The following is a 10050-nucleotide window of genomic DNA, read 5'->3' on the forward strand; positions in this document are numbered from 1 at the left end:
GACCAAGTGAACTTCAGAATAATCAATTCTTGAAAAACCGCCATTCTTCGGACAGATAACGTGAGAAATAAGCCAAATCAAAATCCTTGGAACCATCTTTAGTTGTCCAGTAGTAAAAGGTTCAAAGCTACCTTCAGGACGAGGATCTCTAAGCATCTTTCAGCGTAGCATTTCCATTATAATTAACATGAGTATAAACATTTGTCACCAACGAATCAGTTTTATATACCACATCTGGATTAGTAATAGTTATCCCAAATAATGAATTCCACAATTCATCTGTAAACTCATAAATCACATTCCCAATGGTAAACTTAAAATGAGAACCATCTTTTGCATGCAACCTGGAATAGAACACACAAATAAGATCCTTATTGTAATCTTTTGCAAGTTGCAAAAAGTAGTCAATCTTTTGATGAGAGGCCAACTCAACAACACTAGAAAAAGCCAACTGAGTAACGGATTTGGCTTTCCACACATACTGTTTTACCATTAGCATATTGTGTGCTTTTCTTCAAACTACTCAATACATCTACAAGATACCAACGAGAAGAGGGTTTTTATAGCAGTAGATAAGAGGAACTAGCCTTTCCTTTACCTTTAGAATCAGCCTTAGTCTTTACTAGCTTAAGAGCCATTAGGAAATTTGAGATAGGATGTGCACACCAAGTGTTTAATAGATCATTTGAATGAAATATGATGGAGAATGAGAGATTCAAGAATGCTCACACACTCAACCAAGACACATAATCACAATAACACATAATAATGATAAAGTAATCCAAAAACAAGTGAAAATTTGAAACTTTTTATGACTAAGGATGAAAAGAGATTTTTTGAAAGAGTACGAAGAAAAATAAGAGGAATGTAGGAGATTTGATGAAGGTGTAAATGAAGATGAAATGGGTTAATAGAGACAAACAAGATTTAACGAAAATGAATGACTTTTATGAGATGAATTGAAGGTTGAAGACTTGAGAAATTTTAGTGCATGAATGTGAAATGAAAACTTTGACCAAAGAGATGGAATATGAGTCGACCTCTGAGTTAATGTGCCGACCTGTGAAGGTTATGTGTCAGCACATACTAAGACATTTAATCAATAATAGAAAAATTAATTCCACAAGTCGACCTATCTGCAGATGTCTCGACACATCCTGAAGCATTTTTGACCAATACAAATAAAATAAATTTATGCGTCGACCTATGTGACCATGTGTCGATGCATGATGTACAAAGCTAGACAAAACTTCACATTTATGACTTATGAAATGATTTTTGATGACTTATGCATGACTAGTAAATAAGAGACTATGCATATGCAATGATTTAATGGTTTGAAAGCAATTAACATGCAAACACAAGAGTAAGCATGAGTTGAAAAAAATATATAGATCATATATGATGACATTTAGTATGAAGTCACTATAAACATATGAAATGAAACACACAATGGTTGCATTCAGATTTTTGGAAGTGAACAAACATTACACATATCATACACATACTACATCATATATATTTGAAAAATAACCAGGTAAAAGAAATACTCACTTAGGAAATAAGAAAAAATATTGAAATGATATAACCTCACCATACGGAAGACGGAGGATGCACAAGCATTCCACAAGAAGCTTTTGAACAGAAGTTGAAATGAACGCCACAAGTGCAACAAACACAAAAGAAACCAAACCGCTCTTACCACTTTTCTCTTTGTACAAGTATTTGAGAGTGTTATTAATAATGTGTCTAAGAGTCTCATTGACTTAATGATCATCCTAATACTTGGATTTTCAATCTTGTTCAATTATGATAATCATCTTACTCCTCCTCACGTTTTCTCATCTTAGGTTGATCAATCCCAAATTTGATGAACTTGAGTATGTCTTTTCAAAGATAACCTACATCATTGAGAACAATACCTTTTTCGACACTTCTTGGATAGAACGCATTAGTAATAATCAACACCCCTTTACCAATTAAAAGAACACTAAATGATAACCTCTTTAGTAACATATTCTATCTTTCTTGTCACAAAGTCAAGATATAAAGAAGTGTTACAAATATTATCTCTTGAGCTTCCACACAAAAAATCTCATACTCTCTTCATAGTGTCAAGACATTTATCCTACAAGATTAACGACTAGTGCTAGGTACCGGTAAAACCCCAATTTTGACCCTAAGACCCCTCATGCTATCTCATGATTTTCATTGGCTTTTGGATCACATCTTGGTATCCTCCTTACCCCCCTTTCATTGGGTTTGCATTGGGAGAGATCACCAAGCACATTTGATTGTATCATACTTTATTTTGCTTTGTTTACTAACCAAAATACCAAAAATATGTCTAGTATAGTTTCATTTCTTTTGTAGGTAGAGTGTGCATCCATATGTGCCATATCAAGTTAATATCTAGGGTTTAAGAACCTCAATGCAAGAGACCAATCAAGGAAAGGTTCACAATGGTTATAAGCATCATATATGGATCCCCGTGTACTTTATTTGCCAATTTGATCAAGAGTTCATCAAGAGTTTGAAGCTTGTTTGCTTGGAAGCCCTAATTCATATTGGTATCTTATATGACTTCCTCAGCAAGTTTCTTCAACAAATGGTCAAAGATATCAAGGGATACTCTATTATACATCATCTTATTCATATATGATTCTCCATGATCCCCAAATACCAAAATAACTTCAAGTTTGCAGGATGGTTCAAAGAGGTTGACCAGAGAAAGTCAACTAGTCAAATCTGGGATTCCCTAGACCCTATTTCCTACAAATTTTGGCATATGAAAATGATTACAAGAGAAAAGTTACTCTTTATGACATTACAAACAACTTTCATGTTTTCATCAAGAGCTAATTTTTCTTGTAAAGTCATTTTCTATGGGGAAAGATTATAGGTCATTTTGTTGGTGCCCTAGATAGAAGGTCAACTTCCAAGAACCATAACTTCCTCAATTTTTATGATATGAAGTCCATACAAGTTTAATGATTAATTTAAATATGTCTTCTCCAACTTTTATTCTTTGATAAATGTCAAATTATACTTTCAGGAGCATGTACCAAGAGGAAACATTATAGGTCATTTTAGGCGATCATCATTGAACAAGCAATTTTCCTCAACTTCTAAAATCCATAACTCCCTCATGAAAGATTCAAATGGTGTAAAATTTGTTACCAAATTGAATAGGGTTGAAAGAGATACAACTTTTATGAAGGAACCATTTTCATTTGAAGCTCATATAAAAAGTTATTCAAGGTGGAGAAAGTGGTCATTTGACTTTTAACTTAGAAAATTTTCAACCATGTTTGATTTCTCCAATTGCTCCCCTTCATGTTACATTTCCAAAGAGTCCAAGATCATAGCATTTGGAGTATTTTTGAGTGACTTGAGCATGGGTGCAATGCATGGCCCCATTTGGAAAGTGTAATCAATTTTCATTTCAACATTGCATGGTTCCATGTCGTGGTTTCAACATCATTTGGAATTGAGTTTGGACCTTTTAACATCATTTGATGGGCTTTGCACAGCCCGTGCAAGCATGCATGAGAGCATTCCTATTTTTGGATTTTGAATGGAAGTGTGTAAAAAGTAATCCTCATGCTATAAATACATGGTCCTTGAGCTCAGAATGGAAATCCATTACCCAAGCTTTGCATTGCTTCTTCCCTAACCTCCATTAAAGGATAAACTTGAAGATTTCAATTGAAATCAAGTTTCAATTTCATTTCTGTTTTAAGATTGAAACTCCAAGAATCCAAGCCCTTTGGTCATTCATTTCGTCTCCTGCAAGTGTATAGAAGCAAGCCAAGCCAAATTGGAAGCAAGATCAAGCTCAATTGAAACAAACCGAATGTGAATTTTCATATTTTTCTCCTCTTCGATTCTCCCTCAATTCTCCACAATTTTGCTTGTTCTTTGGTTGTCTGAAGACCTACTAATGTAGGCAACAAAATTGAGTTTCTTTGAGGTTAAATCGAAGCAACTCAGTTCATACTCCTCAATTTTCAATTCCACGTATCTTTCAATATAGTGAGAATTGGAGAATTTTGAGAGCAGATTTAGATTCCTAATAATTTTCTCTTTAAATTAATGTATGCACTTTTTATTTTGGTGAAGGTTGATGGTGGACCAGTCCAGTGAGGTCCACCGGAGAAGATGATCGGAGCTTTATCCATCAGATCATCTCTCCATGTTCTAATCACATTTGTTGCTTTTGGTTACTCATGTTCCAACGCGTTGACTAAGGTCTTTGGTAGGCTGCACACGCATGGCCATCAGACCTGCCACCTCAATTAATGAGGGGGATCTGATGACCCTTGTTTTTTCTTATTTTTATTCTATTTCTGATTTTATGTTTAATCCCTTTATTTTGTTTAATTCATATTAAATTCATTTTTAATCCAAAAAGTATGGACTTTCACCAAAAATCTTTAAATATTCCTTCTTCCATATTTTGATTTAAAATCATTTTTTGGATTAATTTTGATATTTTTTGTGAATTAAATGATTCTGAACTTGTTTTTAAATATTGTAAAATACTTCTAACTTTCCAAAAATTCTAGAATTTTTTGTCTAAGGTCCTTTGACCTCTTTTGACCTGGGATAAATCTCTTGGCCATTTATTTGGTGATTTGAAGGAATTTGAGGTTTGGTCCATTTAAAAATGCATTTTAATTCATTTTAAAATTGATTTTTATTTGTTTATTTGTTTAAAAATATTGTTGAGCCATTTGATTGATTTTGTGATGTTTGACTTTCTATTTGACCTTGATCATGGTTGATTTGAACTTTTATTTGATCAATACTATTGGATTTAGAGGGTTGATGAAATGTACATTTCATCCCTCAAGATGAATGGATAGTATTGATTAGATGAAATTCCTCTTGTGATCAATTTAGATTTTTATTTCCCCTTCCCTCTTCATCTTCATCCCTCTTTTTCCCCATTCCATCATTGACCAATGAATTCTCTATAAGTCAAATGCTAGTTGATTCATCAATGACCTTGTGTGAGATGAATCAACATGAGCCTGACTGAGATATGTCTCTCCCCTTTTATTTTTATGTGTGGTATATTTTAGGAGCTTTGTCCTTTGTACCATCTCTCTAACATGCATTAACACCAATATTACTATTGCCCGGCCTTAGATAGTTGTGACTTCTACATAAGTCCAATTACGATTGTTTAACATGGAGTTAAATCTGTCCCAAAAAGGCATGTCATTCTTGTAAGTGAGATTGTAAGTCTCCTATTAATCATTGCATTGTGTGAAGACTTGACCTTTTTTCCATTTGTGAGAGCTAGTGGCATACTTGTTGATTTATCCAAGTTGGAAACCTTCTCACAAATGATGTCTTGGTTTAGGTCTTCGTACTTATGAATGGATGGTTGAGTGTTCTCCAAGGAATGACTTAAACAAATTGAACTCTTCACTAACAATTGACTAACCTCTTATTAACATTACTTTACTTTCAAGTCATTTACTTAATGCAATTTAAATTCAAGTACTTTTATCATTCATTGTCTTTTACATTTCATGCAAGATGTTTATGTTTCAGTCATTTTTATTTTTGCTCACTAGAGCCATATCATTTGTGCTTGTATATATTATGTGCTTGTGATTTTGTTCTATTTGTGGTGTTAGGATCTTAAAATAATTAATAACAATAAAAACCCTAGAAAATATGTCGGTAGACTGTTAGACCTCTCTTGGACTTGATCTGAGCTTTTGGACTTAGAATATGCAACATTCCCTATGCTCTGAAGGACTTGGCCAATGCCATTATTTTGAGACTGAACCATCCTTGACAGTGCCTTTCATCTGATGCAAGCCTTGGGATTTTCAATTGGGATTTATCTGTTACTTTGTCTCTGTGCTTAATTGTTATGTTGTTATTTTGATTTGATGTTTGATGATTGTTTTTGTGAGTTTGCCAAGGAAATATTTCATCTGATACATTTGAAGATATTGAAGATTGCTTTCTATTGGAGTGCTTGCTTGGATATTATGGCTATCTTTCTTTAATTCCTTGGTCTTCATTATTGTTTGCTTGGATGTTGATTGCTTCCCATTGGTCAAATCTTTAATTCTTTAAGTCCAAAGGAAACGGGTTTCTATATGACATTCTTGTCTTGTGGATTGCTTCCCATTGGTCAAATCTTTTCAACTCTTAACTTTTAAATTTTTGTCTAGGGTAGTCCCTTCATCTCCTCTCACTTCTTAAATTTCAAAATCTCTCCCTCTTTTCAAAAACCTTCTTTGTTTGTATTTTTAACTCAGACATGTTTTAATGAGTAGAAACTTTGGCCTTATGCCAATGAATTTTCAAACATTTTCTTAATCAACTTTATAAATAAACTTAATCATATTGAATTACCTTTCAAAAAAGACAAAATGAATTAACAACTTCATTTAAATCTTTAGGCCATTTTGTGCCCCTTTCCCTTTAAACCTTTGTTAAAATCAATCCACCAACTTCTTTGAAATTTTTACCACGAACTACAGGTTTTTGATCCCTCATTTTTATGTTGGTACGTAGGCATAAGACCAAAGGTCTTGTCAAACATAAACATATAATAAATGAATTCTTTTCTCATCCCCCCATTCCTTTTTATCAAACGTCTTCTAAAAAAAATACTTGCACACAAAAAAGGTTCCCTAGGAGTACCTAGGACACTTTGGGTGCTAATACCTTCCCTTTGTGTAATCAACCCCCTTACCTGTAATCTTTGGCATTTTATTAGTTTTTATTTAAAAACTTCTTATCTTTGGGTTTTGTTCGTACTTTTCCCATTTCCTTTGGAAATAAATAAGGCACGGTGGCGACTCTGATTTTTCAATTGACGGCGGGGCGGGTTTATCCATGGTCACGAATGCACCGCTACAGAAAAAATGTGGCGACTCTGCTGGGGAGTAGTCCTCAGTGGGTTTAGCCTATTTTTTTTATGCAATATTTTGTTGATATTTGATGTTTGTTTGTATATATTGTTTGTGTGATATAATTTGTCTGCTGTGCTTGGTGATCTCTGAGTGGTGAGATAAGTTCTAACCCGAACTTGAGTCCAATTAAGATAGGAGGACGGTATAATCATGATCGACTCATGTGGAGTAGTACTTAACGAGTTGGCATGAGACCCATTTACTGAGTGGAGACCCCGTTGGAATTACTGATGTCACATGAGTAAGTCGTGGATAGACATTACTTTTTCCGACCTGGGAGCCCGAGAAGCTGAGGACCGTAGAAAATTTAACCCAACTTGGCCTATTTAGGACGTAGTGCAGAGACTGTTCAAGTGTAGACTTGATAGCAGTTGTTACGCGATACTACACTCAGACGAGTTTCTCTTGAGAATACTATAGGTTGATGAGTCAGCCATCTAAACCTATAGTATCTGATAGATGATATCACTACTATGGGAACTTTTTAGAACATGCTTTACAGGTTTTTATTCGTAGTACACTCCTTTGGGATGATCCTTAACCCGACTCCATGCTCGTAACTCACAACAAACCCTTTGATTCTCGGTTGATCTGATCAGTCTCGTCAAAATCAATGGAACTTGGGTGTTGATAAGGTGAAAAACCTAAATCCACCCAAATGGATGATTGATCTTGATGACGACTTGATTCATCCTGTGACCTTTGTTTGTTTCTTCCTTGTGTGTGATCCCTTGTGTGTGATTGTTGTATTCATGTGTTCATGCACATCATAACACTCATCACAATAATAAATTTTCAAGGAACTAAGGTCTTATTTGCAAATAATTTTCAAACCATGGATTGTGGACGAAGGAACACCAAAAAGTACAGTTTCAGATGTCCTGATCTAAAGGATTTAAGGAAGATGTCATCCTTTGTATTAGATCCCTTGGAATTCAAGTAACGTCATGGGAAGCTTCTGTCCATACTGTCTACTGATGTGGTTGAAGGACTCCTGGGTGTCTTGGTCCAATTCTATGACCCTATTTACTCGTGCTTAACTTTTCCGAATTATCATCTCATGCCCATGTTGGAAGAGTATGCCCATCTATTAGGTATACCTGTATCTAACAAGGTGCCTTTCAGTGGATTAGATGAGATTCCCATATCTCAAGTCATAGTCGAAGCTCTTCATTTGAAGAAATCAAAGATTGATGCTAATTAGATAAAGAAATGAGGGATTCAATGGTTGACTTCTGAGTTTCTCATTGGTAGAGCTACTACTTTTGCTCAAGCCGGTAGAATGGATGCTTTTGAAGCAATCTTTGTCTTGCTAATATATGGATTTTCTTTGTTTCCTAACATTGACGATTTCATTGATGTTAACGCCATTAGAATTTTCTTGATCATGAATCTGGTTCCAACTTTGTTGGGTGACGCGTACTTCTCTCTGCATTTAAGGAATTCTAAGGGTGGTGTAATCGTGGTGTGTTGTGTTCCTCTTATGTACAAGTGATTTATTTCGCACTTTCCTCAGACACCAGTCTTCATGGAAAACAAACAATGTCTATGGTGGTCTCAGAGACTCATGTCTCTCACTAATGATGATATTGTTTGGTATGATTCCGCTTTTGATGGCGTAAAGATTATTGATAGTTATGGTGAGTTCTCTAATGTGCATCCCATTGGTACACAAGGAAGAATCATCTACAACCCTGCATTGGCTCGTCATCAGCTTGGGTTCCCCTTGAGAGATAAACCTAATAGCGTTCAGTTAGAGGGTCTATTTTATCAAGAGGATAAAGATCCCCAACATTTGAAGAACATAATGGTGCATGCTTTGCACAATGTGCATAGGAAAGGAAGATCTGAGCTTGGTCCGTGCAACTGTGTAGCCTTTGAAGCTTACACTACTTGGGTGAAGAAGAGAGATTTGGAGCTCAATATGTTGTATGCCTACGAAAGACCTATGTCGATGGTTGTGGTTGAGCCATCAACTCTCTCTAACCAAGATGTAGAGGAGTTGGAAGACACACTCTCCAAGTTGAAGCAAGAGAGAGAGAGAGAGAGAGAGTTGTGGGAAGAATGGCTCCATGCTTTGAATCGCAAGCATGTAGAGTTGTAGATTGAGTCAAGAGACAAAGATGCACTTACTGAGGTTCTTGAAGAGCGTGCAGTGAAGAGACAAAGAGAGCCATATGATTTATTTCCCTCCGGTATTCCTCATCCTTCCGGTGCTTGGAAGAAGATTTTTGATCGACTCATCCTTGAGAAAGCTCAGATGCAGATCACCTTTGAGTCAGAGATCATACGCATCTAAAGGAAGTATACTCCCTTGGCCAGTTCAGCTGATTCAGTTGCTAGGGATCCTTAGGATGATGTTTTCCTTTTCTCTTGTATTTGTATTTTTTGGTTTCTGAAATTGTACTTAGTGTAATCCTTCCAAATTTTATGGATAAAAAGAGATTTTATGGTCAAAATTGTTATTGTTATTGATTATTGTTATTAATTGAAATATTTGCAAATAGAACTTTGTATGTTCCTTGAAAATTAAAATAAAAAACATTGCCTTTCATGCATCATTTGCATAATAGGTTTCTTCGATAGATGTCTTATGGTTCTTCTTTTGTGTATCAGACAAGCTGACTCATCACTATAATACTCGAACTAATTGCAAGAGAAGAATGGAGCATCTTGAACAAGAGAACAGAGAGCTCAAAGACGAGATTTCTAGACTCACTGCCTTGATGGGGTCTATGATTACCGCTCAGAATCAACCATCTTCACCTCTTGCAACTCCTCCTCCTTAGAGGACTGTTATTTCAGAGATTGCCTCAATGTATGTGCCCGTGGTTGCTAGCCAGTATGCGTCTGCCATGCCTGCTGGGTTCCCGTGGGGAATTCCACCCAATTTTGTGCCTGAAGGGTATGCTCTAACCTTTGCTTCTATGCCGGCATCTAGCTCGGTCTTGTCGGTGCCTCCTCCCATTGTGCATACTTTGCCCCGTGTAGAGGAAACCATCTACCATTCTAAGCCTTATGAAGATCCCGATGTTTATGAGAAGATGGACGAGATGAAATACCAGTTTCTTGAGCTAAGAAAGGTGTTGAAGACCTTAAGGGG

Source organism: Lathyrus oleraceus, chromosome 6, assembly GCF_024323335.1.
Source record: "Lathyrus oleraceus cultivar Zhongwan6 chromosome 6, CAAS_Psat_ZW6_1.0, whole genome shotgun sequence".
NCBI classification, from domain to species: domain Eukaryota; kingdom Viridiplantae; phylum Streptophyta; class Magnoliopsida; order Fabales; family Fabaceae; genus Lathyrus; species Lathyrus oleraceus.